At 39.8% G+C, this 24,389-nt stretch overlaps 2 pseudogenes; one reads left to right on the top strand and one right to left on the bottom strand.

Annotated features, from left to right (window-relative positions):
- Window positions 1-11,689: 11,689 nt before the first annotated feature.
- LOC118635312 lies at window positions 11,690-19,298 on the bottom strand (annotated as a pseudogene).
- Window positions 19,299-20,251: 953 nt separating this feature from the next.
- Window positions 20,252-20,368, top strand: LOC118636890 (annotated as a pseudogene).
- Window positions 20,369-24,389: the final 4,021 nt, after the last annotated feature.

The following is a 24,389-nucleotide window of genomic DNA, read 5'->3' as shown; positions in this document are numbered from 1 at the left end:
CTAAATAATATGCTATCGGATAATGAATGTGTTCCCATAGAGACCAAGGAAGAAATTAAAAACTTTCTGGAAACCAATTAAAATGAACACACAACAACACAAAATCTATGGGATGCAGTGAAAGCAGTTCTGAGAGGGAAATTCATACCACTGCAGGCCTACCTCAAGAAGCACAAAGAATTTCTAATAGACTATCTAACCTCACAACTTAAAGAACTAGAAAGCAAAAAGAAAGAAAATTCCAGAGCAAGTAGAAGGAAGTAAATAATAAAGATCAGAGCAAAAATAAATGACATGGAGACAAAAAAAAAAAAAAAAGTCAAAGGATCAATGAAACAAAGAGCTTGATGGACCCTTAGCTAGACTCAGCAAGAAACAAAGAGAGGGAACCCAAATGCACAAAATCAGAAATGAATGAGGAGAAATAATGACTGACACCACAGAAATACATAGGATTGTTAACAGATAGTATGCACAATTATACGGCAACAAATTTGAAAATCTAAGCAAAATGGACAAATTTCTAGAAACACATAGTCTCCCAAAACTGAACTGGGAAGAGATAGAAAACTTGAACAGACCAAAAACATCAAAAGAAATTAAAGATGTAATCAAGACTTTCCTAGCAAACAAAAGCCTTCTCCCAGATGACTTCACAGGGAAATTTTACCAAACATTCCAAAAAGAACTAATACCCACTCTCCTAAAACTATTTCAAAAAATTCAAGAAAAAGACTTACAAACTCATTTTATGAGGCCAGCATAATTCTAATTGCAAAACCAGAAAAATACACTACAAAGAAAGAAAACTATAGGCCAATATCTCTGATGAATAGAGATGCCAAAATTCTGAACAAAATACTAGCACATCAAATCCAGCAATACATCAAAAAAAAAATTATTCACCATGACCAAGTGGGATTCAACCCGGGGATGCAGGCTGGTACAATGTTTGCAAATCAATAAATGTGATACACCACTTAAACAAAATGAAAGATAAAAACTATATGATTATATAAATAGACACTGAAAAAGCATTCGACAAAATCTAGCACCCATTTCTGATAAAAACATTCCACAATCTGGCAAAAGAGGGATCATATCTTGACATAATAAAGGCCATTTATAAAAGACCTACAGCCAACATAAGACTCAATACGCAAAAAGTAAAAGCATTTTCCTTAAGAACAGTAACAAGACAAGGATTCCCACTTTCCCCACTCTTATTTAACATATTACTGGAAGTCTTAGCCACAGAAATCAGACTGGAAGAATAAATAAAAAGGATCCAAATTGGAAAGGAGGAAGTAAAACTGATATTATTTGCAGATGACATGATACTATATGTAGAAAACCCCAAAGACTCCAGCAAAATTTTACTAGACTTAATAAATAAATTTGGCATAGTAGCAGAATACAAAATTAATGTCAAGAAATTCATGGTATTCTTATACACCAAAGATGAACTCACAGAAAGAGAAACTAAAACAACAATCCCACTTACCATCACAGCAAAATAATTAAGATACCTAGGAATAAACTTATCCAAAGAATAAAAGGACCTATTCACAGAAAACTATAGGTCATTGAAAAAAGAAATATAGAAAGATATTAAATGGAGGAAGCACATACCTTGTTCATGGATTGTAATAATTAACATCATTAATATGTCCATATTACCCAAAGCAATCTACAGATTCAATGCAATCCCCATAAAAATAACAATGACATACTTCACAGAACTAGAACAAATACTTCAAAAGCTCATATGGAACAAAAAAGACCTCTAATATTCACAGCAATCTTGAAAAAGGAGAACAAAGTGAGAGCGTCACATTACCAGATTTCAGATTATACTACAAAGCCACTGTAATCAAAACAGCCTGGTACTGGCACAAGAACAGTCACATAGACCAGTGGAACAGAACAGAGAACCCAGAAATGGACCCAAGGCAATATGCTCAATTAATATTTGACAAAAGTGGCAAGAGCATACAATGGAGTAAAGACAGCCTCTTTAAAAAATGGTGTTCGGAGAACTGGACAGCTACATGCAAAAAAAAATGAAACTAGACCATCAACTTACACCATATACAAGAATAAACTCAAAATGTATAAAAGACTTAAATGTGACTGGTGAATCCTTAAAAATCCTAGCAGAAACATTAGGCAACAAAATTTCTGACATCATATGCAGCAGAAGTTTCACTGATACATCACTTAAGGCAACAGAAACAAAGGAGAAAATGAACACATGGGACTACATCAAACTCAAATGCTTCTGCACAGCAAAAGATACAATCATCAAAATGGAAAGGCAACCCACTGTATGGGAAAGCATAATTGCCAATGATACACCAGATAAGGGGTTAATTTCCAATATATTTAGAGTGCTCATACAACTCAACAAAAGGCAAAGAACCCAATTAAAAAATGGGCAGTGGAACTAAATAGACACCTCTGCAAACAGGACATGCAAATGGCCAAGAGACATATGAAGAAATGTTCAACATCACTATTCATCAGAGAGATGCAAATTAAAACAACAATGAGGTATCACCTCACACCTGTCAGAATGGCCGCCATCAACAATCATCAAACAAGTGTTGGCAAGGGTGTGGAGAAAAGGGGACTCTGGTACACTGCTGGTGAGAATGCAATTGGTGCAACCACTATGGAAAACAATATGGTGTTACCTCAAAAAATTGAAATTTGAACTGCCATTTGACCCAGTGGTCCCACTTCTAGGAATATACCCTAAGAATCCTGAAACACCAATCAGAAAGAATATATGTACCCCCATGTTTGTAGCAGCACTATTTACAATAGCTAAGATCTGGAAACAGCCCAAATGTCCATCAGTAGAAGAATGGATAAAAAAGCTGTGGTACAGAACTTATATGTATGTATGCATAACCAATGTACATGGACAACAAAGCAGGGGACAAGGCAGGGAGGGCAGGGGAGTGGGGAATCATTTGGGAAATGGAGAGACATCTGTAACAAAAATAAATAAATTAGTTAATAAAAATTATAGAGCTACATTTTTCTACATGAGTTTATATTCTCTCTAACTAAAATATTATGTCACATTTTTTAACTTTCTAGGAAAGAAATATTGTATCAGCCATGCATATAAAGAAAGCACTAAACTTTATAATAAAATTTTAAAAGAAAAATTAGTTATCAAAGAGCCATAAAAATGAATGCACACAGGAGGGGCAGATCATGCCAGATCAGAATGAACAGATTGCTAAAAATAAAACTAAGCTATATCAATAAAGAATATTATTTCCCAATAGTTTTTGAAGCCATATTTGTACTTATAGACTCTGACATGTTTTATATATACTTAGTCAATTTCCAAGTATATGTCAGCCAAAGAATATAGAAACTAGATTCTTCTTTAGGATAAACTGACTGCCACAAAACAGGTCAAATAAACCTTTGAAAGTGTAGGATACCTAGCAAAGTTTACAGATATACCAGGCATAATGTCCTTTTCAGGAGAAAAGAGGCGAGTGGAATGTGGATTCTCTCTGGCCACCTTCCCAGCATCCTTCTGGGAATATTCTGCCTTGTTTCTTACCAGGTAACCAAGACCCCTAATGGATACCTGAAACCTTGAATAGTACTAAAACCTATATATACTATGTTTTCTTCTATATATACAGACCTTTTCTCTTAAAGGAAACATTTTGCAGCTTGTCTTTGGTATATTTGAATTGCTGGCATTACTACTCTTGCACTTGGAGGTTATTATTAAGTAAAATAAAGGTTACTTGAACACAAGGACTATGATACCACAGCAGTTCATCAAATAACCAAGACAGTAACTAAGTGACTAATTGGCGTGGAGTGTATACAGCATGGATAAGATCAACAAAGGAATGATTTACATCCCAGGCGGGATGGAACAGGATGGTGAGAGATTTCATTGTGCTACTCAGAATGTTGTCCAATTTAAAATTTATGAATTGTTTCTGGGTTTTTTTATTTAATATTTTCAGACTGGTTAACCATGGGAAACTGAAACTATGGAAAGTGAAACTGTGAATAAGGGGAGAATGACCATATAGCTTTGATTAGATTCCTAAAGAAACGTGTTACCCCCAAACCTTAACCATCATTGATTGAGTGTCCATATATATCCAGTGACTTGTACTTGACTTTAGAGAGACAAAGGTATAGAATAATGATGATTATAGTATTCACAATGTCTTTACATATCAAACCATTTCATACAAGTTTCTATCCTTGAAGAGATTATACTTCAATTGGGACAAGAAACATACACTTAAATTGCTTAATAAATATGTATTAAATTTCTACTAGCTGGGTTCTGTTCTAAGAATTTGAGAAACACCAGTCATTAAAACAAAAATCTTATTTTATGTTCTGCATTTAACAAATGTAAAACATTAATAAAGTTCAAAAGTGATATATACTCTCATGCAATGTGAATGGCAGAATGCTAGCAGGGTGCAGAATAAAGAACTTCCATTTAAAGCCTTATTTAGCCAATTTGTTCAGTGGTTAGAGTGGAGAGGACTGAAGAATCATGGGATCGAAAAAAATACATAAATAAAGGCCTACCTTAAAAGAGCACTATCATATATATCAGAAACACCCTGCCTTGCACACCACTTCCGATTTTCGAATAATGTTAAGAAATCAAGTTTGAAACTTGCCTGGTCCTGGAAACAAAATTCTAGACTAGGCATATTAGAATATTGTTTTTATTATGTATCTTCTTATTTAAGTTGATTGTGAAAATATCTGGCCTATTTCAAGACAAAAGCCTAGATGTGGAAGTGACAATTTATTTGTTCTTGCCTCTTTTCTAGAATAATCCATTATTTCATAGTGATACAATCTTAGACCATGTATATTATGGTCTATTTTATCTCATTTGGGTTTTATGCCCTGCTGGCATTGTGCCTAGTGCAAGTGGTAAACAAAGCAATATCATTTTTCTTTCCAACTAATGAGAAGATAGCAATTTATTTTTAGGAGCACAGAAAATAGAATGTGTACATTTATTTAAGTTGTGAATAATATAAACTATGAAAGAAATTTTAGTTAAATATATTAATTATTCAGTATGTAGTTTCTGTGTTCATAAAATAAATTCTTGCCTGAGAAGGGAAAGCAGATATGGTAAAATACTATGATAATATTTAATTTTAATATTATATTACTAAATATTCTTGCCAGTGGACTTTCTATTTCCTAGTCTGGACTGGTCAGTCTGCCTAATGTATGCTTGTGTACAGAATTGCCAGTTTGTTCCTTTTACAAGCTGTTCGGTAATTATATAGAAAATCTCTTATCCTTTGTCACAGACTATATGTCCCTTATCAGTTACATACTTAGGGGATTATAGAGGGCTCAAAACAGAGTACTCCATTGTTTAAGGGAGAAACAACACTTCTAATAAATGTGCTACAGCTGCCATCCTCATATACAAAAGAAGGTATGTATTTTCTTTGAATCATGGTCATGACGTTGAGATTGCCAGAACCCTTATCATTTTTATACTTTCCACCAAGCCCTTTTTTATGTAGAGTATGTATTTGTTTAGCCCTGAATTCTCAATTCCTGATATTGCAGAAAGTGTTAATCTTTTCTCTAAGGGTCAGAATGGGTTGTAGTAAATCATAAAAACTGATATTCTGGGAAGAATTGCTATAATTGCTGTTCTAAAAAACTTTTTTGTGCCTTTGTATCTATGGAGGAAAGAAAAATATTCACTTTACTAATTGTCTTTCCTTCTCCTTAGATTGCCAATTTTATTTAGTAGGACTATTTTAAAACTATTATTTAGAAAATGATTTTTGTCATTTTTTATAATATCTAATTCTTCTGGAGATCATTATGCAGGTTCTCAGTGCCGCTTTCTATCTGTGTGACACACAAACAACATTTCTCTTCTCTATTTTCACATCTTTAATACCTATGCTCTCCACCACAAAAATATATCTACTTTTGCTTTAATCTCTAACCCTTAATCTGTTGCTACTTTTAGGTCTATCATAAAATCATTTTAAATCCAATAAGTAAAACTTATTTTAAAAAGGCTGCCTAGCCAGTGTAGCTCAGTGGTTGAGTGTTGACCCATACACCAAGAGGTCCCCGGTTTGATTCTGGGTCAGGGCACATGCCTGGGTTGTGGGCCAAGTCCCCAGTGGGGGACATGCAGGAGGCAGCCAATCGATGTTCTCTCTTCTGTTTCTATCTTTCTCTCCCTCTCTGTTCCCCTCTGTCTCTCTCTCAAATCTTGAAAAAAAAGTCCTCTGTTCTCAGAGTTAGAAAAATGTTATTACTAAGAGACTGACTATCAGAACCCACTTAACATGGCCTTGAGACATCTCAGTCCGGGTAAACCAGAAGAGCCAGAGGTAAGAGCTCCCAATTCAGCACTTCAGATGAACTCACCATGAAATAAATTACCACTTTGGCTCCTCTCCAACTGCTCAGATTCAAGAAAAAATCTGCTCAGGCTGCTATAACAAAATATCACAGACTATGTAGCTTAAACAACAAAAATATATTTTCTCACAGTCTGGAGGCTGAAGGTCCAATGATCAAGGTGCCAGAGGGTTGATTTCTGCTGAAAGTTGTCTTCTTGGCTTGTAGATGGCCACCTTCTTATTATGTCCTCACATGGCCTTTCCTCTGCATGGGGGCGGGGAGAGAGAGAGAGAGAGAGAGAGAGAGAGAGAGAGAGAGAGAGAGAGAGAGAGAGAGAGAGAGAAATCTTAGTGTTTAATTCCACTGTTTAAAAAGATATTAGTCTTATCAAATTAGGGCCTCACCCTTATGTCTTTATTTAAACAATTACCTCCTTAAAGTTTTATCTCCAAGTATAGTCACAATGAGGGTTAGGGTTTCAACGTATGAACTTGAGGGACAAAATTCACTGTACCCTGGCTGGGTAGCTAAGTTGATTAGAGCATTGTCCCCATATTCCAAGGTTTCAGGTTTGATCCCTGGTCAGGGCACATACAAGAAACAACCAATGAATGCATTAATAAATGGAGCAATAAATCTCTCTCTCTCTCTCTCTCTCTCTCTCTCTCTCTCTCTCTCCCTCTCTCTGCCAAATCAATCAATAATTTTTTTAAAAATTCAGTGCATAATAGTACTAATCTATTCTATCCTTGAGTCTCTATTCTGAGGATACAGTTGTCAGCCTTTCCCCTCTCTACCATATGGCATGACTCTTGAGTGACCTTAATTATACTTGATGCTGACTCTCTTGGCCTGCCAGGGGAAGTCAAAACACAATGAACTATAAGCAAACACTGCTTGGAGTGAACGGGAACATTGCAAGGGAGCAAATGCTCCAGATCTCTGAATGCAGCCCAATTTATTTGCGAAGTGGTTCTCTAGGTTACATGGTGTGTTAGGTAATTAAGTCCTTGAGATTGCATCTCTGCTGACCATCAGGCAAGCCCAGCACATTTCCTTTCTCTTGCTGTTTTCAGCAGAGATACATCATAACAAATTTATCCACACCTGGGCATATAGCTTTCAAGGTGGCTTTTCAAAAACCCATATTCATGTATACCTTATCTATTCACACATATACTATACATTCAGACAGGGTAGTGTTCCAACCTTTTCATGCATACCTTTATCTATCCACACACATACTTTAATCCTTGGCTGGCCACACCTTGAGCATGCATACCTCATCCACCAAACTCCCAACCCTACATCTCCCACTTTTTTTTTCTTGAAATTGAGGAACTGCCATGGCTCTGGTGATCAGGAGCATCATCACTCACTTTTTGGTCTTCTACACAGAGAACATCATTTGCCAGAGTCCTTGGAGTACTATGAGGCCAACACAAACAAGAAAACAACCAACATCAGTAAAAATTTAGATTTTAAAACTGAAACTCTGTAACCAATGCTTTGAATTGAGCCATTGGACATTATTTGAGATTGCCTTTAAAACATTTTGTTGAGCAAGTTGTTGTATATCTGCTAACTGTGTTTTCAGAGCCTTTTTTAGATTAGTTACTTGCCCTCCAAGGTTGCCAGAAAAAGCTCCTTGTAAGTGTTGCTTGACTACTGTCTAATTGTGGGAGGTAGCGTTCCAAGGCAATTCATTTACTCACATACTACGACTAAACTCCCAATCACAGAGTAACATAGAGCGAATGGCTAAGGCCTCTTCATACTCTCCTAGCCATAATACAGCTGCCTCTAAGGCATCTAATTGAGCTAGAATTCCTTGATCAATTTCTATTTGGAGAGTCATATCCTTAGTAACATTGGTCATTACTTCAACCACTGTATGTGCCGTTTGAACTGATTCTGTCAAGGCCATGACTGAAACAGCTGCAGTAGCAGCCATGACTATAGTTGAAATTATGAATGATATGCTTTAGCTAATAAATGGGTGTTACGATTAATGTCCAAGGTCAGCTGCACCATCTGAGGAATAAGGTTGAAGAGCAGGTCCTTCCTGCTCACGGTAAGGTCTTATTCACCTAGCCACCAGCCACTTGGGACCTGTAGGAGACAAAACACAAGCATACCCTTGCCCCCATGTCAATAACTCTAGGACCTTGCCATTCAGGCTCTTGCTATGGATCTCTGTACTGAACTAAAGGCTTGGGCCCTGTGGCAGAAGCTTCCGGTTGAAAATGTTGCTCCATTGCTACAGTGCCAAAGTGATCTTCATTTTAAAAATTAAGTGTATAGATTGCCAGAAAAAGTTGATTTACAGGGGGTTCATCCATATTTCCCCCTTTTGGTTTTGTAATTAATAATTTTAAAGTGTCATGAGCATGTTCAACAATAGCTTGCCCTGTAGGGTTATAGGGGATGCCAGTTTTATGTCCAATGTTCCACTGTTGGAGAAATAATTTAATGCTTTGAGATGTATAGGCTGGTCCATTATTTGTTTTGTAAGTTTCTGGAAGCACATAGTTCTTGTCCCTAATATTTATCCTAAGTATTGTCATTGTTTTAACTGCTGTACCTTGTTTGGAACAATTTGTAATCCTGTCCCTTTCAAATTCTTCTGAAGCATTACACAGGTCTGATTCAATTATTTTGGGGTTAAGGCAGCCAACAAAATATAATTTATATAATGGTATAAATAAATGGCAAGAAATAGTTTATTTACTGGATCAATACTACGATGAACATAGTATTGACAAATTGTTGAACTATTCATCATTCCTTGGAGTAGTATCTTCCATTGAAACTGTTGCGTTGGTTAACTATTGTTAATGGGGGAAACAGAAAAGGTGAATTTCTCTTGATCTGTAAGGACTAAAGGGATAGTGAAAAAATGATCCTTCAGATCTATAACAATTATAGACCATTTTTCAGAAATCATTGTAGGATTGGGAAGCCAGGTTGTTGTGCTCCCATGGATTTTATAACAGCATTGATTGCCTTCAAATCATGTAGTAATCTCCATTTGTTGTGGCAGAAATTCAGTCACCAGGAAGAGACAGACTGCACACACTCAAAGGATTAGAAAATAACTGTCTAATGTGAACTGGTGCTGGCCCAGTGGAATCACCTCCAAAAGCTGAGCACCGAGCCCAGGTTCCAGCCACCTTTTATACATGATAAGCCTCTGGGCATTTGGGGGCTTTCTAGTTCCACAGTAGTTTAGGCAGTTGGTGGATGTAAGGAAATTACAAAAGCCAGGGACAGGGTCTCTGCACTTCCTAAGGGACTGCACCTGACTTGCCTTCTCATTCCCCCCTCTTGGTTCTCAAGCTACTTCTAGAAGACTTAGAGAACATCTTGGACAGGGAGTTCCCTTAGTGCCACATGAGGAAGAGGGGCGACAATCTTTCTGACTGCTTCCTGCTGAAGAGGGGTGTCAAAGGGAAGGGATGCAGCAGCTAGAGTCCTTCACTGTCTAGAGGAGAGTAATGATAGTTGGGGGGTCCTTATTTGAAGCATAATTCAGAGCTTTATTGTTTCTAAGTGAGAGGAAATAAAATGGGTTAGCATGTTCGGAATACAAGGGCCAAACAGAAGAACTATAGAAAGTATTAAGAGAGGACTAGCTAATAGAAGTACCCAAGATGCCCAGTTCAATGTTACTTCAGGAACTCCAAGATTCTGATTATCCCTGTCTTTTGTAGTTTGTTCCTTTAACTGCTGAGCCATGTCTCTATTTCTGATCAATTAATATAAATGCAACATTCCTCATTTAAGAAGAGGCATATTCCTTTCTTTTAAGTGATCTGTAGGTCTAAACCCCTTCTATTTTGTAATACTACTGCTGCTAAGGAGTCTACTTGATCCTGTAAGGCTACTGAGGATACAGAGTCCAGTGCTGAAATCAGTCCAGCAGGTGATGACCATTGATTCTACTGGCAGAGTCCTCAGGCGCTTGCCATAGACCAATCAACAGGTTTTGCTGTCCTCTTAAGGGTGACCTGCAGAGAATTGTTCTGGCTGGTCGTCACTCTCCAGGCAGGTTGGTTGTCATGTGGCAGGTGATCTGCCTTCACCCATGAGTGGTGGATCCTGGTATTCAGACCTGCAACCTTGAGAGCTGTAGGAGTGGTTAGTATAACTAAATAAGGCCCTTTCCAGGTTGGTTTGAGAGGTTCCCTTTTCCAGTCTTTTATCTAGACTTGGTCCCCTGGTCTGCGGGGGTTTACAGTTTATCCCAGGAAGATGAGTATTCTATTTGTTACCCACTTATGTACCTCAAGAATTGTTTCTTGACATAGTTTTGCCATGGTCTGCTTAAGGGTCTGATTCATGTGTTCTACTTTCCCTGAGCTCTGGGGTCAGTAGGCCATGTGCAAATTCCATTGGATGCCTAGAGTTTTAGCCACCTGCTGTACTATTTCTCTATAAAGGCTGGGCCATTGTCTGATATTATAGTCAATGGCATTCCATACCTTGAGAGGATGTCTCTCAGTAGAGCGATGCTTACTTCTCTTGCCTTTTCTGTACATGTGGGATAAGCTTCAACCCAGCCCGAGAAAGGACAAATGAAAACCAGGAGATATGTATTTCCTCTACTGGGTCCTATTGCCAAAAATTCGACCTCTAGATCTTCAAAGGGTGATTGGCCATAGCGTTGGATCCCAGCAGGCCCGGTGGGGCCTTGTCTTCCAATGTTTTGAGCACAGAGGATATAGCATTGGAAGAACAAGGCACAGAGGTATGGAAGCCAAGCAATCAGGTAGTGCCAGCTTAATAAGGCTTCTAGGATGGTTTTTCCCAGATGGGTGAATTCATGTTGTTGGAGGACTAACCAAAGGGCTAATTGTTCTTACACATAGATTCTATGGTCTGGGAGTATCCACCATCTTTCCTTTGTTATATTTCTCCCCTCCTGTTGTGCCCATTTTTCTTCCTGGGCCATGTATTTTGGGGTTGCAGGGAGTTCTGGAGCCAGCATAATTTTTGATGGGGCTGTCTGTTCCCTTGCAGCTTGTTTAGCTGCAGCGTCTGCCTGATGGTTTCCTTCTGAAATTGAGTCTCCTCCCTTTTGCTGTCCCTTGCAGTGGATGACTGCTACCTCTCTTGGTTCCCAGACCAACTCCAACAATGTTAGGATTTCACCTTGTTTTTTTTATTCCTTTCACCCCTGCAATAAGGAGTTCTCTTTACTTGTATATAGTCCCATGTATATGTAGGGTGCAAAGGCATAGTATACTGCAAGTCAGTATATATTTTGGACTACTTATCTGCTAATTTCTAATGCCCTCAACAGGGCCCATAGTTCTGCTTCATAGTCTTTGCCAGGGAAAGTCACAGGCAGGTGCAAGGGAGCCTCTGGCTTGTCTAAGAGATAGTGCCCATAACCATTGTTCAGAAAGTCTGTGATGATGTGAGCACTGCAGGGGAACCAGGGTTCCTTGGGTCCACATGAGCCATCACAGGAGCCATGACATGACAAGAGGTGCTTCTAGGCCCATTCAGACTAACACATGGAACACAGCTCCAAGCTGCGTCACACACAGGGCCCATGTCAGCCATGCCCATGTTGTCACAAGTAGAGACCCCACACAGGTCCTGATGGGTAAACAGCAAAGTAATTTGGGTCTGAGTTCTCAAGGGTGTTGAGTCCTCCCTGCCAGGCACAGAAGCTGTGCAGGGTCTGGGCAGCATTGGGTCCCACCTGGGTTCCTTCCTCTACTGGCCCTAGAACCACTAGCTGAGTCATCACCAAGCTGACAGGGCTGTGAATGCTTGGATGCTTGAAGTCCTTGACTGTGGCCACCATGACTGTGAGCATGTAGTGCTTCAGCCCTGCTCCATGAAATGCTGCCATCTTGTCATCTGCCACCACCAGGGTCTCCACAAATCTACTCAGGGAAGCAAAGTGCTTGGCTCTTTGGCGGCTGGGCCTGGAGTTCCCAGGAGTCTTCGCACTGCACATGAAGCCCTGGCCACTGATGGGACTCTTCCAGCATAAAATATGAGCCCCAGCCCCCCTTCAGTGTTAGAGGTGCCTTCCTCCAAGGGCTGAATATGGAGTTTTGTCCCCTGATACTGCAGCACCCCTCACAGGGCTCCCTTGTAGATTCCCAGCTTAGTCCTACCCAGCAGCTCAGGTGCCTGGCCTAGTGATTGCATTGTCAGTCCCTCCACCTACATGCTCAGGTCTTACTCCAGCTCTAACAACAGTATCTCCCCAAAGGCAGGCAAATGGTACCACAGCCTAGCAGGGATGTTCAAACCAGGCAAGACACTGCCATGGAATTTCTTAGGAAACACGATCTCCTATTTCCAGGGGATGGGGCTGGCCAGCCTGCCACAACCTGGTCAGTTTGCTTTGAAAGGCAAGCTATGAGTCTCTGCCAAGGCCCAAATTCTTGGGTTAGGTCTCCCAGGGACGTCTGGGAGTTGTAATGCTGGTACTTTCTCAATCAGGGACCCAGACAAGGGGTACTTATTCTTCCTCTTTCAGGGCCAATATAAGGGTTTTGCCAGTTCTAAAAATCGAGGTATCCATATTCAACAGAACCCTGCTGCTCCTAGGAATTCTCTAATCTGTTGACTGGATGTGGGAACCAGAATAACACAGACTGCCTGTTTCCTTTCAGCCTCTAGCATTCGTTTGCCTTGGGTAATCTTTTTTTTTTTTTTTTTTTTTTTTTTTTTTTATGAATTTTTATTTATTTTTTTGTTACAGATATTTTACCTTTTTACCCCATTGGCACCCCCCACCCCACCCCCTCCACCCTGTCCCCGGCTTAGTTGTCCATGTCCATTGGTCATGCATACATGCATATAAGTTCTGTGGTTTATCTCTTCCCACCCCCCCACCCCCCATCCCCTCTTCTGAGGGATGTCAGTCTGTGCCCTACTTCCATGTGTCTGGGTCTACTGTATTCCTCAGACTGTTATGTTCATTATATTCCGTATATAAGTGAGATCATGTGGTATTTGTCTTTTTCTGCTTGGCTTCTTTCACTTAGGATAATACTTTCCAGGTCCCTCCATGTCGTCTCAAAGGATAAGAGATCTTTCTTTCTTACCGCTGCATAGTACTCCATTGTGTATATGTACCACAGCTTTTTGATCCATTCGTCTACTGGTGGACACTTGGGCTGTTTCCAGATCTTAGCTATTGTAAATAGTGCTGCTATGAACATGGGGGTACATATATTCTTCCTGATTGGTGTTTCAGGCTTCTTAGGGTATATTCCCAGCAGTGGGATCACTGGGTCAAATGGAAGTTCAATTTTTAATTTTTTGAGGTAGCACCATATTGTTTTCCATAGCGGCTGCACCAGTCTGCATTCCCACCAGCAGTGTATTAGAGTTCCCTTTTCTCCACACCCTCGCCAACACTTGTTGTTTGATGATTTGTTGATGGCGGCCATTCTGACAGGTGTGAGGTGATACCTCATTGTTGTTTTAATTTGCATCTCTCGGATGATTAGTGATGTTGAGCATTTCTTCATATGTCTCTTGGCCATTTGTATGTCCTGTTTGGAGAGGTGTCTATTCAGCTCCTCTGCCCATTTTTTAATTGGGTTCTTTGTCTTCCTTTTGTGGAGTTGTGTGAGCTCTCTGTATATATTGGAAATTAACCCCTTATCTGATACATCATTGGCAATGATGTTCTCCCATACAGTGGGTTGCCTTTCCATTTTGATGATCGTTTCTTTTGCTGTGCAGAAGCTTTTTAGTTTGATGTAGTCCCATGTGTTCATTTTCTCCTTTATTTCTGTTGCCTTAGGTGATGTATCAGTGAAAATTCTGCTCCGTATGATGTCCGAAATTTTGTTGCCTACATTTTCTTCTAGAATTTTTATGGATTCACGGGTCACATTTAAGTCTTTTATCCATTTTGAGTTTATTTTTGTGTATGGTGTAAGTTGATGGTCGAGTTTCATTTTTTTGCATGTAGCTGTCCAATTTTCCCAACACCATTTATTAAAGAGGCTGTCTTTACTCCACTGTATGCTCTTGCCACCTTTGTCAAATATTAATTGAGCGTATTGCCTTGGGTCCATTTCTGGGTTTTCAGTTCTGTTCCACTGGTCTATATGCCTGTTCTTGTGCCAGTACCAGGCTGTTTTGGTTACAGTCGCTTTGTAGTATAACCTGATATCTGGTAATGTGATCCCTCCAACTTTGTTCTTCTTTTTCAAGATTGCTGTGGCTATTCGGGGTCTTTTTTGGTTCCATATGAACTTTTGAAGTATTTGTTCTAGTTCTATGAAATATGTCGTTGGTATTTTGATGGGGATTGCATTGAATCTATAGATTGCTTTGGGTAGTATGGACATTTTAATTATGTTAATTCTTCCAATCCATGAACAGGGTATGTTCTTCCACTTTTTTATATCTTCCTCTATTTCTTTTTTCAATGACCTGTAGTTTTCTGCAAATAGGTCCTTTACTTCTTTGGTTAAGTTTATTCCTAGGTATCGTAATTTTTTTGGAGCGATGGTAAATGGGATTGTTTTTTCAGTTTCTCTTTCTGTGAGTTCATCATTGATGTACAAGAATGCCGTCGATTTCTTGACGTTAATTTTGTATCCTGCTACTTTGCCAAATTCATTTATTAAGTCTAATAGATTTTTGATGGAGTCTTTAGGGTTTTCTATGTACAATATCATGTCATCTGCAAATAATGACAGTTTCACTTCCTCCTTTCCAATTTGGATCCCTTTTATTTTTTCTTCATGTCTGATTGCTGTGGCTAAGACTTCCAGTACAATGTTAAACAAGAGTGGCGAAAGTGGACATCCCTGTCTTGTTCCTGTTCTTAATGGAAATGTTTTTAGTTTCTGTCCATTGAGTATGATGTTGGCTGTAGGTCTTTCATATATGGCCTTTATTATGTCGAGATAGGATCCCTCTATTCCTACATTGCTGAGCGTTTTTATCAGAAATGGATGCTGGATTTTGTCGAATGCTTTTTCAGCATCTATTGATATGATCATGTGGTTTTTATTCTTCATTTTGTTTATGTGGTGTATCACGTTTATTGATTTGCGAATATTGTACCAGCCTTGCATCCCTGGAATGAATCCCACTTGGTCATGGTGAATAATTTTTTTGATGTATTTCTGGATCCGATTTGCTAGTATTTTGTTCAGGATTTTGGCATCTATGTTCATCAGGGATATTGGCCTGTAGTTTTCTTTCTTCGTAGTGTCTTTTTCTGGTTTTGGAATTAGAATTATGCTGGCCTCATAGAACGTGTTTGGAAGTCTTCCTTCTTCTTGAATTTTTTGAAATAGTTTGAGGAGAATGGGTGTTAGTTCTTTTTTGAATGTTCGGTAAAACTCCCCCGTGAAACCATCTGGGCCTGGGCTTTTGTTTGCTGGGAGAGTCTTGATTACCTCTTCAATTTCCTTAGTTGTTATTGGTCTGTTCAAGTTTTCTATCTCTTCCGGGAATAGTTTTGGGAGACTGTGTGTTTCTAGAAATTTGTCCATTTCGCTGAGATTGTCGAATTTGTTGCCATATAGTTGTTCATAGTAGTTGTTAACGATCTTTTGTATTTCCGTGGTGTTGGTTGTTACTTCTCCTCTTTCATTTCTGATTTTGTGTATTTGGGTTCTCTCTCTTTGTTTCTTGGTGAGTCTAGCTAAGGGTCCATCAATCTTGTTTATCTTTTCGAAAAACCAGCTCTTTGTTTCATTGATCCTTTGAATTGTTTTTTTGGTCTCTATGTCATTTATTTCTGCTCTGAACTTTACTATTTCCTTCCTTCTACTTGCTCTGGGGTTTTCTTTTTGTTTGCTTTCTAATTCTTTAAGTTGTGAGGTTAGACAGTCAATTAGAAATTTTTCTTGTTTTTTGAGGTAGGCCTGTAGTGCTATGAACTTCCCTCTCAGAACTGCTTTCGCTGCATCCCATAGATTTTGTGTTGTTGTGTGTTCATTTTCATTGGTTTCCAGGAAGTTTTTGATTTCTTCCTTGATCTCCTCGGTGACCCATTCATTGTTTAATAACATGCTATTTAGCCTCCATGTGTTGAAATGTCTTTGCATGTTCTTGTTGCAGTTGATTTCTAGTTTCATGCCATTGTGATCTGAGAAGATGCTTGATATGATTTCAATCTTCTTGAACTTGTAGAGATTTAGTTTGTGTCCTATCATGTGGTCTATCTTTGAGAATGTCCCATGTGCACTTGAGAAGAATGTGTATTCTGTAGTTTTGGGGTGTAATTCTCTGTAGATATCTATTAAATCCATTTGGTCTAGTGCTTCATTTAGAGTCTCTGTTTCCTTGCTAATTTTTTGCCTAGAGGATCTATCCAGTGCTGTCAACGGGGTGTTGAAGTCCCCAGCTATGATTGCATTGTTGTCGATTTCTCCTTGGAAGTCCTCCAGAAGATTTTTAATATATTTTGGTGCTCCTATATTGGGTGCATATATGTTTATCAAGGTTATATCTTCCTGTTGGATAGATCCTTTCAATATTATGTAGTGGCCGTCTTTGTCTCTAGTTATGGTCTTCATTTTGAAATCTATTTTATCAGATATGAGAATTGCTACCCCAGCTTTTTTTTGCTTTCCATTTGCTTGGAAAATTTTTTTCCATCCCTTCACTTTCAACCTATGTGAGTCTTTTGTTGAGAGATGGGTCTCTTGTAAACAACATATAGATGAGTCATGCTTTCTTATCCAATCAGCTACTCTGTGTCTCTTTATGGGAGCATTCAGTCCATTTACGTTTAAGGTGATTATTGATATGTACTTATTTATTGCCATTTTTGTTTAGTGTGGTTCTATTTTTGTTCCCATTTCTACTGCTAATTACAGCAGTCCTTTTAACATTTCTTGCAGTGCTGGTTTGGTGCTAATGTATTCCCTTAGCTTTTTTTTGTCTGGGAAGCTCTTTATTTGATCTTCTATTTTGAATGATAGCCTTGCTGGGTAGAGTAGTCTTGGATTCAGATTCTTGTTTTTCATGACTTTGATTACTTCATGCCATTCCCTTCTGGCCTGTAGTGTTTCTTGTGAGAAGTCAGCTGAGAGCCTTATGGGGTTCCCTTTGTAGGTAACCTGTTGCTTATCTCTTGCTGCTTTTAGGATTCTCTCTTTGTCTTTAATTTGTGGCATTTTAATTACTATGTGTCTTGGTGTGGGCCTGTTTGGGTTCTTCTTACTTGGGACTCTCTGTGCTTCTTGAACTTGAATGCCTTCTTCCTTCACCAAATTAGGGAAGTTTTCTCTCACTATTTTTTTGAATATATTCTCTATCCCTTGCTCCTTTTCTTCTTCTTCGGGGACTCCTATGATGCGAATATTATTACGTTTCCAGTTGTCCCATAGTTCTCTTAAGCTGTCTTCCTGTTTTTTAATAGTTTTTTCCTTTTGTTTTTCTGATTGGTTGATTTTTTCTACCCTGTCTTCTAATTCGCTGATCCGGTCCTCAGCTTCCCCTACTCTGCTTTTTAAACCTTCCAATGTGTTTTTCATTTCGGATATGTCATTTTTTATCTCTTCTTGTTGGTTTTTAATTTCCATTTGGCTTATTTTCAGTGTCTCTATGTCCTTACTCATGCTGTTCAGCTTCCTCAAGATCATGGCTCTGAATTCTAGCTCTGTTAACATGCCTAATTGCTCCACATTGATCTCATCTTCGGTGGAGGTGGTTTGCTCTTTCATTTGGCTTCTGTTTCTGTGTTTCACCATTTTAGCTATCACTCTGGGCTTTGGAGCCTGTCAAGTTCTCCCTGTGGGTGTTGGTGTTCTGCTGTTTGTGGCTCCCTCTCCTGTGTTTAGATGAGCGAGGGAGGACCCGCGTTGAACACCACTGTCAAGTCTTACTTTCCTGGTTAAAGCTGCCAGCCCAGGAAACGTACTGTTATCCTCTAGCTTTTTGCCTGGAAGCTAGCAGTCTAGGTTAATTGATGAGTTTTGGGTTGTCAGTTGATTGAAAAACTCCCTCTGGTGCTCAGCCAAGGGGCTTTCACGAGGGTGGGGCAGATGCTGGTCCTTAGTGAGCCTCAATTAGCACTTCAATGGCCCACAGGGTGGGGTTGGATCTCCGAGGGAGGGGCTGCTGCCTCTCTCAGAGCCCTGGGAAGAAGCAATGTGGCCACCGTCCTGAGTGGCTGCACTCAGCCAAAGCTCCGAGAGCCCTCCAAACCCCGAGTGTCCCGACACAGTTCCAGTCCAGTCTGCCCTCCCTCTGCCGGAGCCCAAGGTGAGTGGCTGTGGCTGTGGCTGTTTTAGCCTCAGTCCCGGCTGCGCTGTGGGGCCGCCTGGGAGTGTAACCCGCGGGCGCCGCTTATAGCTAAGGCCGCTGCCGAGCTGCCGACCTTGGGCTCCCAGCCCCGTCTCGCGCCTTCGCAAGCCTACCGGGATGGAGTCAGTGTCCCTCGTTGTATGGTCCTCGCAAGCTGCTTTTCTGTTGGTTTTTCCCGTCGATTTGTCTGTGTTATAGTTGTAATTCCAGTTTGGTTCTGGGAGACGGTCTGTGTAGCTCCGTTCACTCCGCCGCCATTTTTCGGTCTCTCATAAGTATTTTTTTCCATACCAGATTAAGTCATTTTTTGTAGATCATTTTTACATTCTGATGTGACAATTTCTGTTACATTCAAAGCAAGAAGAAATCTGCCAAGTTTCTGGGACTTTGCCTTGGGTAATCTTGAAAGCTAAGTCTGACAGGTAGTGGCTGGGTGAAGCAGAAGTTTCTGGTTTTCCTTGCTGGTGGTTGGGACACTCATTTTTCCACCCCCCACATGTCCTCCACTGGGGATTGGACCCACAACCTGGGCACGTGCCCTGACTGGGAATAGAACTTCTTGGTGCATGGGTTAACAAACCACTGAGCCACACTAGCCAGGCTGAGGGCAGGAGGGAGGCCAGTAGTAACAAGAGAAGTCACAGCAGCCCAGGGAAGGTCACAGGGGGGAAGCAGCAGGTGGGCCTGGGTTCCCCAAAGCCAGTTGCCCATCCAGGCCCTCTTGGGATGTGGATTCGGCTGAGATATGGCAGGGAGCTGAAGCTGGGAGAAACTGAGGCCATCTGGGCACCACATTCTTCACACCCTGGTTTTGTGAAAAGCTCCATTCTGCAGCCTGGGGCTTGGACTAGCATCAGGATCAGAGGCAGTTTCAGAGAGGCTGGGGACCTTCAGAGGAGATGGTTAAAACTTGCCCCATTGGCTTGGGAGAGGTGCCTAGTGGCCTGGCTCCTGAAAACCTCTCTTGCATCTTTATCTCTCCCTGCCTCTGTCATATGTAGTTTCTCTGGCCTCTCTGTCTGCCCCAAACTCTGGCTTTGCCTCTGTGCCTTTGTCTGTGTCTCTCCTGCCCTCTCCCATGTTTCTGTGCCTTTGGGTCTCCCTGAGGGTTTGTGAAGGACAGACAATAGGGCAATAAAACAAAAGAACATACAGCTAAAGTACTATAAAAACTTGTAGTTAAAAATTTCCCACTTGGTAGACCTTGCCCTGAACCCTAAGAGGATTACAGGAACTAGGTAGGAGGGAAGGAGATAGGCATCAGCTGGAGTGGACCACTATAATGTGCAAATAGAACTGCCTACCCCTCAGACATAATGGCTAACCGCAGATATTCGCTCCTATACATGCTTGCTTGCTCGCAGACCCTTAGCCCGATTTCTTAACAGGGGCTAAGAAAACTATATAAGCAACTCACCCCCTGAGCTCAGGGCTGCTCTCTCCTCTTCATAGGATGGGACAGTCGCCATGTGGCTAATAAAGCTCTCTTAATTTGAACCCAAATTGGAGTCTGAGTCTGGTCTGTCTCATTGATCGAAAACACAGGCAGAGTATATGTGACTTTAAAAATCAATGTGGAATCACTTCTTGGCATTTTGGCTAAGATCAAGTGTAGTATCTGTTCTTATCAGTTTAAAAATCAATGTGGAAAATGTTAAAAAGGTTCATACAAGAAGGGTTCAGCAAAGCAATATTCTTGTAACATGTTATTTTATAAAAATCTTTTTAATTTATAGAATAATGTGCTATAAAGAAAACAGTAATTCTAAAGAAAAAAAATGTTATTTGTCCTTCTGTATTTGATATTCATTTAGACACTGAACCATCAACCTCTGATGTTTTTTCAGGATTTTATGACACACTCATATGAAATTCTGGTTTTCAAGTGCTGTACATTAGCAATGAGCACAGAAAACTCATCATTTTTTGTTTGCTTGTTTTCATTGCAGGTTCAGGACATTTTGGAATTCAAATTCCTCAAGTAGTTTGCAGTTGGTTGCCACCAAAATATGGGGGGAAAAAAGTGTGGCAAGTATCTATTTTTAAATCACTGCAATTGTTCCTGAAGCATTTCCACTGAAAGCACAAAGGATATAGAAATCTAAGTTAAGCACATTTGGGAATACAAAAGAATCTCGAGTAACAGTCTCTCATTAGCTAGATGTGTTCAGATAGGTCAGTAGAATTTTGCCTATGGCTATATGAGTCACTTTACAGAAGAGACATAAATTTTAATTCTTTCTTTGGGATTCACAAGTGTACAAAGTTTTGCAGAGGATTCTTTTTCTCACTAGAAATACTTTCTCTCCTTTACCTATACCAACTCTGTTCCTCAAAAATCTAAGCAATTTACTTGGACTTTTCATAAAGCTTGGTAGTGAAAAGAGTCCAAAAACTGTTATGAAGAAATTATATCAGTAAATCACGAAGACACTTGTTTTCTTTTTTTTAATCCTCATCCAAGGACATATTTTTTTCCCCGATATTTTGTTCAGATAGAGTGGGAAGGAAAGAGAGGAAGAAAGAGAGAAAGAGAAAGAAACATCGATATGAAAGGGACACACCCAGTGGCTGCCGCCCACATGACCCAACCAAAGCTGGGGACAAACTGCAACTGAGGTATGTGCCCTTAGCGGGAACCAAACCCAGGTCTCTCCGGACTGCAGGCCAACCCTCTAACCGCTGAGCCAAACCAGCCAGGGCGACACTTGTTTTCTTATATAAGCATTTAGAGCATGGAGATGTGTCATTTGAAGTATATGGCTTTATTTAAAGAAAATATAATTGATGGGGGGGACAATGATATATTAAAATTTAAAGAAGACATAAAAAAATTAATCAACTTAAACAAATCTCATAATAATGTTGTCAGTGATTGACTTCAGCCCTTCATGTTCAGTTTCAATGTCAAAAATAACTTTATTTTACCCTTCAGAAATCCTAAACTTGTGATTAAGTGTATACAGTGACAAATGATTACTAATATTAGTGGGGTGATCATGTTGTAAGCTATAATAATGTCAAATCACTATATTATACACCTGAAATTAATATAACCAATATATGCTTGATATATACAAGCATTATTTAAATGAAAATAAATACATTAAATAATAATAATAAAAAAAAAAACCCTGATCATCTAAATGGTGTGGCTCAGTGGTTGAGCATCGACCCATATACCAAGAGGTCACAGGTTTAATTCCTGGTCAGGACACATACCCAGGTTGTCAGCCTGATCCCCAGTGGGGTGTATGCAGGAGGCAGCCAATTGATGTTCTCTCTCATCGATGTTTTTATTTCTCTCTCCCTGTCACTTCCTCTCTCTCTAAAATCAATTAAAAAAAAACCCTGATCTTGTCATCTTAATGGGTCACCATTGAATGGCAGTAGTACTTTAGTTATTATTAGAAACAAACAAAACCCTAAGGTATGTAATTTGTTTAATGTTTAGGTGGAATTCAAGAAAGTGAGGCTGGACAGATCAGGGCCTGCTGACTGGAGTTTAGTGTTACAGGAACTGATTGTTACCAGCTCAGGGAGGAGTAGATCCATCCGTGTCTATGTAGGAGTGGGTGGGTGTATAGAAAGTAAGTAGTGAATAAGATTTACCAATCTCTAAGGGAATTCAACTAGAATGTTACCATCAAATAAAAGTCTTTCTTTTATTTTTTTAGGAAAGGCTCTCATCTGAGTATAGAGCTGAAGAGACAACTCATTGAAGAGTCTAAATACCAGTGAGATTTACAGAAGTGGTACCTGAAACATGGTGTCAAAGGAGCTAAGAACTAGCAACATAGAGACACAGGGTGAAAAGTCAAGCATAGGGTTGGGGGTTTGGTGGATGAACAAAAAATAACCTTGAGGTATGCATTCTCATGGCCTGGCCAGCCAAGGATCAAAGTATTTGTGTGAATAAATAAAGGTACGCATGAAACGGTTGGAACGCCACCCTGACTGAATGTATAGTATATGTGTGAATAGACAAGGTACGCATGAACATAGGTTTTGGAAAGCTACCCTGAAGCAATATTGGGCAATATGCCCAGGCATGAATGTATTTGTTATGATGTATCTCTGCTGAAAACAGCGAGAGACAGAAAATATGCTGGGTTTGGCTGTATGGTCAGCAGAGACACGATCTCAAGGACTTAATTACCTAAAACACCATGTAACCTAGAGAACCACTTTACGAATAAATTAGGCTGCATCTAGAGATCTGGAGCATTTGCTCTCTTGCAGTGCCCCCCCTCACTCCAAGCAGTGTCTGCTCATAGTTCATTGCATTGTGATGGCCCCCAGCAGGTGAGAGAGTTGGCAAGTGGTGACCCCAATGTGACTCGAATACACAGTGATGTGATTTGATGTGACCAGCAATGCAATGGAAATTAGAAAGAAAATTAGTGATCTAGATAAACAGTAAAAGTACACTCAAGTTATGTCAGGTCAGCAGTGCCTGGCTTGGGACAGCTGCCTGCATACCTAGGGGTTTTCTAGTAAGACAGCATGGGGTTGGGATTTTCTAAAGATCAGTGACTTTAGGCACAAGCTGCTGAAAGCAGCTTAATGCTCTGTGTTGGAGCAGAAGATCTTGCAGCTTCTGAGGGATGTACAAAAGCACTGCCCATGTTTCCCTAAGGAGGGCACATTTGATTCTGACGTGTGGTTCAAAGTATGGGAAACTTTCAGGGTATGCAAGAATTTGGGGTGTAATATTTCTACGTCAACCCTTCTTTTATGGTGACTGGTATGTACAGCATTGCAGCTGCTAAGAAAATCAGTCCTAGCAGTGCAGCAACTTTAATTTTTCCTTCAGAGGAGACTACAGAATCAGCTGCACCTCCATGGTCATCTAAGGAGAAAAATTCTCCTCCTCCTCTCCTTTATGTCTAGGATTCCTCAGCCTCTCCACACCCAGCTACGGAGTGTTGTCTTAAAGAAGCCAAGAAAGGTGGAAATTTTGGAGTTTTTCAAGCTATAATACAGCTAGGTCAACAACCTGTGCATGTATCTTTGCCCTATCAAATTTTTAAAGAATTCAGGTAAAGCATAATGGAAAATGGTTTACAAAGTTTCTTTACTATAGGAATATTAGAGGGAGTAGCTAATAGTTATCAGATGACTCCCTGGGATTGGACAGCACCTATAAAAACAGTGCTGACACTGGCCCAATTTGCCATGTGGATGTTAGACTATCAGGAAGAAGCCATGCAATAGGCAATAAAAAACCTTGGAGCAGAAATTTCTATTGGACAAGACATGTTACTAGGGCAAAGAAACTATTTAGATCCCCAAGTACAGGCAAGGCAAAATGCTAGATTGTTTCATCAGGCCTCAGATTTAGCTACTAAAGCTTGGTGAAGGGTTCCAGAGTCTGGAGGAAGAACAGGCTCTTTTGCTACAGTTAGACAAGAAGCACAGGAATCTTAGGTGTCATTCATTAATTGGTTGCAAACAACAGTAAGTAGATAGGTTGATAATACAAAAGCAGCAGATATATTGTTATTACAATTAGACTATGAGAATGCTAATGCAGATTGTCAGTCAGTACTTGCTCTTTTGAAGGGAAAACCCCAAAGATAGGGGAATATATAAAAATATGTCAGAATGTGGGGGCAGAAATGCATTGGTCCAGAGCATTAGCTGCTGCTCTTAGAATGTTACCAATTGGAGGATTCAAAAAAGTGCAACAATTGTCCAAATTATGTTTCAATTGT

The sequence above is a fragment of the Molossus molossus genome, unplaced genomic scaffold, assembly GCF_014108415.1.
Source record: "Molossus molossus isolate mMolMol1 unplaced genomic scaffold, mMolMol1.p scaffold_m16_p_2, whole genome shotgun sequence".
NCBI classification, from domain to species: Eukaryota; Metazoa; Chordata; class Mammalia; order Chiroptera; family Molossidae; genus Molossus; species Molossus molossus.
This window is presented reverse-complemented; position numbering and strand designations above follow the sequence as displayed.